Raw genomic sequence first — 9,148 nt, 5'->3', positions numbered from 1 at the left:
TAATAGCTGGAGTGTGGCCGTGTGGGCCACACGGGCTAGACCAAATTGGGTGTATGGGCCACACGGGCATGTGAGCCCACATGGGAACGCCACCAGACGTGTGATAACTGGGCCAGGCCGTGTGATGCACACGGGCTAGGCCAATCTGGGTGTGTGGGCCTATATTAATGAAATTCTTCGTAGGGTCGCACGGGTCATCCTAATCGATTGTGGGCCTATTGTAGGGTCAGTAATTGCTATCTAACCCTTAAACTAAGTGATCTGTTCGACTGAAATATGGTCATGAGCATACTTATGTTTGTTTATTTGTTATCTGTTTATGAAAGTGTGTTAAGTATGATTTATCTATAAATTTTGTATGCATGTTATGTTACTGTGATTGGGGTGGGATGATGTATATTGGAGGAAGTGTCCCAAAAGACAGATTATGCCTAATATCTGGCATCATGACTGCATTATATCTATTATGTGTCGCATCGGTACAGCGTGGTGTGTAGGGCTAGGTGGGTGATTTAAACCTCACATGGTGTGTAGAGATGGTCAGAGATGGTGTGTAGAGGATGGAGGTAGGATTCTGATATTTAATTTGCATATCTGTAACTGTATCTGTATCTAAAATGGGCTTAGGCCTGAATTTGTATCTATATCTGACATGGGCACAAGCCCAATTGTGAATCTGTCGAATTTGTGATATTCTGTATGTGTACATGCTTAACTCTGTTGGGTTACACACTGAGTTTACGTAAACTCACTCCTTTTCTGTTTGTCTGTACAGGTAACCCACAGTCTTAAGCGGATCAGTGCAGCGAAGGACTCGACGGTGACCACCAATTTTATTGCTTCATTTTGTTTATGGTGTAATAAATTTTGGCATTGTAGTTGTATTTTCTGGGACTCTGGACTCTTTTAAAAATTTTGACGTTGGTTTTTGGTTTTTGGTTTTTACTTATTTATAACTATGATGGTTTTTTAAAATCTTGAAAGGGTTTTCTAGACACAACGTTTTTACAAGCTTCTGCAATAAACACGTTTTATCTCTAAATGGTTTAATGAAAGAAAACTTTGAAATTAATAACAACTTTAAGGGGTAATGAACTAGTAAGGTTTTAACTTAATTACAATGGTTTATCAACCCATTTCATGTGACACTTCCGGATTCGACCATAATGTCTAGGCCAGGTTTGGGGTGTTTCATGCAAAGAGGACACTTAATATAATTGCATGCTAAAATTATGTTCATGACTGTTAGGTGGTTGTTGAAACTTATTTTTGACACTTGATTGTTTTCCCTAGTCCTCCAAAATTAAAATTTCGTTTAATGATAATAATAAATTTTAATGTCTCCGTGGTTATGAGTACAGCTTAAAAACATGACTAACTGAGTAACCAGGGTAGGGTGCTTGGGTTGTCATCCTACTTCGCGTCAAAAGGTTGTGTAACATGTTAGGTAAAACTCCGCTAGCCAGAATTAAAGAAAAAATTTTTAGGAATGTGTTGGGCTAAGTAACCAGGGTGAGGTGCTTGGCTGTCATCTCTCTTCGCATCAAAAGGTTTAATATATTTTTAAGAAAAAAACATATATAAATATAATAAATTAGGAGTATGTTGGGCTGAGTAACCGGGGTAGGGTGCTTGGCTATCATCTCTCTTCGCGTCAAAAGGTTCAATATATTCTTAAGCAAAAAAATGAAAAGAAAAAAGGGAGATGTATTAATAATAAAATTGCATTTGAGGACTAAAGCCGGAAACAAATAGGGTGTCTTGGTAAGTTTAGTAAATTACCTAATTTTCATGAAATAGTTCAAGTTGATTTTGATTTTTGTGTGATTAAATTGGAATACTTTTTCAATTTTACTTAAAGCAAGCTAAAGGTTCTCTTTATTTTCATATGCATTAAGTCTAATTTTTATAAAACTTTGGAGTGATATTTCTTTTATAGCAAAATCTAAATTTCACAGTGGATAGGAACCGTACTTGAGGACAAACATGGGCTAAGTAGGGGAGAATTTGATAATACTTTGGAATGACATATTTTTATGTATTGATTATATATTTATTTTGGGTATGATCATACTAATTTGAGCTATTTATGGTTTTTTATCTTGTAGGGACTAAATTGAAGGCAAAAGGAAATTTAGGGGCAAAAACATGAATTTAAAGATAAAATGTGCCAGCATGCGAAATAGGAAAGAAGTGGTGTCAAAAATGCAAAGTATGAAAGACTTGGGGGCAAAAGTGCAAAGAAGAGATTTTATAAACAAAAGACTCTATTTAAATTTTAATTATATTACGATAATTGTTAAAGATTATTATTTAGATTTAATTTTAGTTTTTATCTTTATTTGTCTTTATTTATCTTTTAGAATTTAATTAAGAATATATTAGGTTTTCTGTAACAGGCCAAATTTCAATGATGTCGGAATGGTGATGTGAGATCACTAAATCCGACAGGTGAGTTTAGATATTAGTAAGTAAAAGTTAAGTGTGATTTTAAAAATGTTTTTGAATTAGTGAAATTGTGAATTAAAGGAAATTTTTAGATAAAATGAGATAAAAATGAGGTATCGAGACCTCTAATCCATAAATCGAGCCATAAATATTTTTAGAAATATTTACGGAATATTACTGAGTTAGTATTAAAGTTTTGTTAAGAAATTTTAACATTTCGGTAATCAATTGAATAAAAAGGACTGAATTGAATAAGTTGTAAAACTGTGAGAAGTGATTAAATAGCTTAAATAATAAATAAGAGGGACTTAAAGAGCAATTGGACTCAAAGGATAATTGCTGGACGGTTTGGGCATGTAATAAACAAGAAAACAATGTGAATAAGGGGCAAAATTCGAAATAGCTTAAAGGTTAGTAGTTAAAAATGATGTAATTGAAAAATCCAGATATTTTTCTTCATCTTCTCCAGCCAAAAACAGCCATTACAGAGTTCTTAGAGCTGGTTTCTCATATTTTACTACATGTAAGCTCAATTCTTGATTATTTCTTGTAATTTTTGTGATTTTGAGACTTTTACAACTAGGTCCTATTATCTAATTCATTAGTTTTTGCTTTTATGAATGATTTGGAAAGTTTCCATGAGTAAGAGCTGAAATTTTATGATGATTTAGTATGTAATTGGGGTTCTAAGTTTATTATATGATGATTTATGAAGAGATTTTATAAGAACTGATTTTTAGGACTTAATTGTGAAAGTTGTTGCAATTAGGGTTTTATATTGAAAATTTGAATGTCAAAGGCTTGGAAGTAGTTATAATGTTTAGATAAAATGATATTTGAGAAGAATCAGTTCAATTGATGAATAAATTGAGCAAGGACTAAATTGTAAAAATTGAAAAGTTTAGGAGAAAAGTGTAATTTCAAAAATTAAAGGGCATAAATTGTGAAGTAGAATAGAATTGAAATAGATGCTAATGAGGGAATGATTTTATAATTATAGATCAAGAAAATGAAGTGAATAGTGGAAAGGAGAAATTGCAAAAATAGTCCCTGAAATTTTTACGACTTTTGCAAATCAGCTCAGGTAAGTTCATATGGCTAAATTCAATGTTTTGGTAGGTAAATTTCATACATTTCATAGTATATTATGGTATATGAATGTTATTAAACCGTGCTAATTGTGAAATAATAATATTTGAGTAAAAGTGCAAATTAAGTAGGACGATGGATTAGGTACTTTCGTTCTATGTTCAAGATGAATTGATGGAAAAGAGTTTGGTTAGACCATGGCAACGTGTGACATGTGCTCCCGTATAAGACCATAGTGGGCTATGGCATCGGTGAGATTTGATTATGTGCTTCTGTATAAGACCATATATGGGATATGGCATCGGTGATATATGTGCTTCTGTGTAAGACCATATTTGGGATATGGCATCAGTGTGATTTGTGACTCATGTAAGACCGTGGATGGGCTATGGCTTCGGTGTGTGACATGTGACTATGTGCAAGACCATAGTTTTACTATGGCATTGTAATAACGAAGTACTCAATTCCGTAATTGTTCCCTAAATTGGATAAGAAAGATGATAAATGGGCCCAATAAAAAATATTTGTTATTATGTGACATTGAATCCAAATAAGTGAACTTATCATTGATTTTGTGATTGACAGGAGGAATTAGTGAATTATATAAAATATGATTATTGTTAAATGTTCAGTAAGATTTATTTTATAAGCTTACCTGTGTATGTTTATTTATCCTGTAGATTAACGTATATACATTCGGAGGATCGATCTACATCGAGGATCCCACTATCTAGATTTATTCTGGTAGATTTTGTTAAACAACTTTTTGATTTATATGGCATGTTTAGGGGTTGATTTAATAATGTAATAGTATGAATGATTAAGTATGTAATTGAATGTGATGGTTGTGTTTGATAATGAAATATACATGTTTTGGCTTGAAATAGTTGAGTGGTTGGACTTTATTAGTGTATAAATGTGATTTGTGCAGGAAAATATTAAGAGGGTGAGGAAAACGGCCTTAAATGGCCTATTTTCATCCGCACGGGTAGGCACACGGGCGTGTGTCTAGGCCATGTATGATACACGACCTACCAAATGGGCATGAGATAAGGCTGTGTGTCCCCTGCAACTTAAAAATAAGGAAAAGAATCATCAAGTTTAGGCACACGGCCTAGCACACGAGCGTGTGGCTTGGCCTTGTGACACATACGGGCTTTAACATAGCCGTGTGATACGGCAGTGTGAAGTTTGCACTTAAAATGTGAAATTTAATTATCACACGGCCTCGCAACACGGGCATGTGCTCAGGCCATGTGACTCAAATTTCTTCTTGAATGCAAGTCAGAGAGCTCCATAGGCTTGGGACATGGGCGTGTGTGACCACATGGCCTACCCATACGGGCATATCCCTATCCACACGGGCATGTGGTCCTGTTTCATGATAAATTTTTTTAAGTTTTATAAAAGCTCTGAAAGTTCTTAGTTTGGTCCCGATCTATCTCCAATGTATATTTTGGGAATTGTAGGCCCGTATAAGGGACTTTAAGCATGTGTTTGAATAATAGTTAATTTGAAATAAAGTTTTATGACCTGGTTTTTGGTGTGTTTAATTGTGTTTAAGTTTCGTAATACCTCATACCCTGTTTTGGCGTAGAATACGGATAAGGGGTGTTACATTTTCTAAGTACTATAAATAGGGGATAGAGTGACACAAATTTTACTCATCTTTTTCTGAAAAAGCTTACTCTCCCAAAAAGCTTAGCCTTTGTTCCTTTCATTTATTTAATAAAATTCCATTTTTATTAAGTTTATTTATTTTTTCCCAAAAAACATGAGCCACTAAATTCATCTAGCCAAAGGTTTTCGAGATTCCCCAAAAAGGGTTCATGAGGCTTAGAATCCGTGCTTAGCCTTTTCAACGAGTATTCATTGCTTCTTCGCATTATGGGACTGACGCTTCCATCTATGTCCCTTCAAAAGTGATCTTTTCATCTTGTGCAAAAAAGGCCGCTTTGTATGTTTTGGGAAGGTTGCACAGTTAGTCCGTTAGCTTACTGCGTCAGTGGTTATCGAGCCCAAAAGACAAAATGGCGTGGCATTCGCCATCGAGAAGTGATGATCTAGTGTAAGACGGTCCCATAAAAGTGATGGTTGGTTAGAGTCAGGTTCTCTAAATTGTAAGTCTAAAATCTAAGTAGAGCTGGTAGTCGTAGGCATCGTCTTCCACTATAACTAGCTTATTCTGTTATGATAAGGATCATCTAAAAGCTGAGGATTGAACCCAAGGAGGATCGAGACAACCGGAGGCTGGAACCTCTCCATAAAAAAAACTCTATTTTCTTAAATCTGTTTATCTTTACAATTTTAATTTCAATTTATGAAATTTCTATTCAATCAAACTTTTAATTCTGTGTTTTTTTTCCAGGTACTAGGATTTCTTGGGCATGACTCTGTCTGGGATCTCGAGGAACAGGAACTTCTACAAATCCAGTCCCTGAAGATTTGACCCTACTTCCCTTATACTATTCTTTTCATTATTTTATAGGGATAGGATTTTTTGGTGCTCTCAATGACGCATCACCCGATTTATAACTCGTGTGAGCAAGGATATTTCACAGCTCATGAGCAATTCTATCCCGAGTATCTAAGGTTAATTTGCTATTGTTATTCAGGCGATAACAAACCATGAAATTGAATTGAAAGAGAACTCATATGTTTATGAATGTTATTCATGGATTGATTATGATTATTATGTATACTTATATACATGTTATGTTTAAATGTGATACAGTACTGATCATATTGGCTAAGACATGATTTGTGTAAGGTATCAAGGAGTACAATGTTTTAATTATTATGTTCAATTATTGAATTATAGAATGCCGGGTAAGTTGTGTTAATTTTTGTACGAACTTAGTAAGCTTTGAGTATGCTTACCTTTGTTTCATTTTCATCCTTGTAGATTGTTAGAAATCGAGCATTCGGTTAGATCAAGTCAGAGCTCACACTATCCACCAATCAATTCTGTTGACTTTTGATAATTTTGACACAGTTATAAGTGGCATGTAAATAGGTGTCTATAAGTATATGTTGTTGTGGATTGAAACTTGAATTAGTTACTTTTGATATGAATACATGTGTAATGTATATAAGTGTTGATTTTGGTTTTGAGACTTGTCACTTTGGTCTCCAAATGTCTTTTAATGCTAAAATGTTTATAATTACTATATAGGTATATCAATGGTTGTTTGGTATCCCCTAATGGTTGAATTGAATGGCATTTTGGTATGTGGATTGTGTACGGTTCTAGATGCATGTTTAAAGTGATATAAATGTGGAATTTGCATAGGTCTTGGGTGTGAATTTGGTACTAAATTTATGTATGGTTGGTTTTGGTAATATGGCCATTTATAGGTAGCTATAACTTAGTGTTTTGATTGTTTATAGTGAACCTATGTGGTTGTAGTCTAAATGGGCATGAAATGAGATTAATTATTTGAATTGATTCATGACATGTGATGGTGCCATTAAGGCATAAAGGTTAAGTGTTAGGGATGTTTGTTTGTGGTAAGTATTGGTAGGTATTGTACATTTTAAACAAGTCACAAAATTGATAAAAGTGCATGATGATCCAATTAAGGTATTGATGTCAGTAGCTTACACCAAAAGGTGCAGTTTTTGCATCACACAGTTTGACACACGGTCGTTTGACACACGGTCGTTTGTCACACAAGGGCTAGTGACACGGTTGTGTGCTCTTTAAAAATTAAGAAGCATATGTAACAGCCCATTTTCAGTGATATCAGAACAGTGATTTTGGGACCAGAATTTTGAGGAGTAAATTATTATTTTATTATTTTAATTTCATTGGGATTAAATTATGGTCATATTAAAATTTCGTTAAGAAATTTTGAAGTTTACATAGTTAATTAAGTAAAAAGGACTAAATCGTAAAAAGTGTAGAAGTGGAGTTCTACTAGTTAAAAGGGCTAAATGAATATGAAAATGTTAGTAAATGGACTTAAAGGATAATTATACCATTCATAAGGTTAGTGGACAAATATGGACATAATTTAAGAGATTATTAAAGTTAATGACTAAGGTTAAATTGGCAATTTGATAAATTAACTTAAACTAAAAATAGGTAAAAATTTGCATCATCTTCTACAATGCTTTTCTCCACTGAAATAAGGAAAAAACTTCCATTTTAGGGCTTGAAGTTTTGGTTAGCTTAAACACTTGCATGGTATGTGATTTCAACCCCGTTTTTAATGATTTTTATGTTTTCGAATTTGTTTTAGCTTAATCTAACTAGCCCAAGGATTAGTTTGAAAAACTGTTACAGTTTGAGAGACTTTCAATGAATTTTTTGGTTAGGTTTTGATGTTAGTTGATGGATTATGAATCTTTGTTGAAAAATAAACAAGTTTTGTTAAGTGATTTTTGATGAAATTGCATTTAGGGATCTATTTGTGAAAATAGTAAAATTTCATCTTAAAATCATGAAATTTTGGTTTAAATGAGTTGGTATAGGTCCTTATGAAATTTGGCTAGCTTGAATAGAGGATGAAAATGGTTAGATTTCAAATTACGAGCTTAAGGACTAAATTGTGAAAAGTTAAATATTAGGGGAAAATTGGTAATTTTTCATAAATATGAAGTGTGGATTAAATTGAATACTAGAAGTATTAAATTGATTGAAAATTTCCATTTAGATCAAGATAAACCACATACAGACCTAGATCGAGGAAAAGTAAAAGCTTCGAATTAGTTCGACCTAACTTCCATACCCTAGTCATCGATGTAAGTTCGTATGAATGATTATTGTATTAATGTTATTTGAATTGAATTTTTACTATGTTATTTTAATACAAATGGATTGATATATAAATGTATCAATGTTAAGATGAATTGACGAATATTGAGTCCCGATTGAACCTTAAGAATTCTTAGGATACAAATGACATGTCATTAGGGATTTCATGTTTTAGGTACTGATCTTGAATGTCCTACTGATGGCTGAGGTCATGCATTTGTTGCAGATTCTCCACAACTCACGTGTGTAGCATCATGTAACTTACGTTCCGACCCACAGCTCGTGTGAGCAGACCCATTTCATAGCTCGTGTGAGCAATGATGTAAAGAAAAGGTTACAGTTATATGTAAAGGAAAGGATACTTTCCCGAGTATTTGATGTAATTCTAGATGGTTCAACGAGCAAGAAAAGGAAAAAGGAAACAGTAAGTATGTAAATACAATGAATCATGACATTATAGAACATTGAAGGTGCAAAATGTTATGTTTATACATGATGAACTATATATCCTATGGATGATATCATATATATATATGAACAAGTGTACTAACTTGTGAATTTGATGATGTTGTATAGGCTTATGCCAAGCTTAAGGTTATGGTTGATTTTATGCTTATGCTTTATATTATGCAAATGAAATGGTAAGTTTAGTTTGGTTTATACGAGCTTACTAAGCATTCAATGCTTATGTAGTTGTTTTTCTTTTGTTTTATAGATTATCGGAAGCTCAATTGGTTTGGAAGCTCGTCGGATATCTATCATACTATCCAGAAGTCTTTTCGGTAGTTTTTGAGCATTTTGGCTAAGGTTTATAATGGCATGTATAGGATGAGATGTAATGGTATTTTGATG

Source organism: Gossypium hirsutum, chromosome A11, assembly GCF_007990345.1.
Source record: "Gossypium hirsutum isolate 1008001.06 chromosome A11, Gossypium_hirsutum_v2.1, whole genome shotgun sequence".
Lineage (NCBI taxonomy): Eukaryota > Viridiplantae > Streptophyta > Magnoliopsida > Malvales > Malvaceae > Gossypium > Gossypium hirsutum.
The sequence above is the reverse complement of the archived record's forward strand: the minus strand, read 5'-3'. Positions refer to the sequence as shown.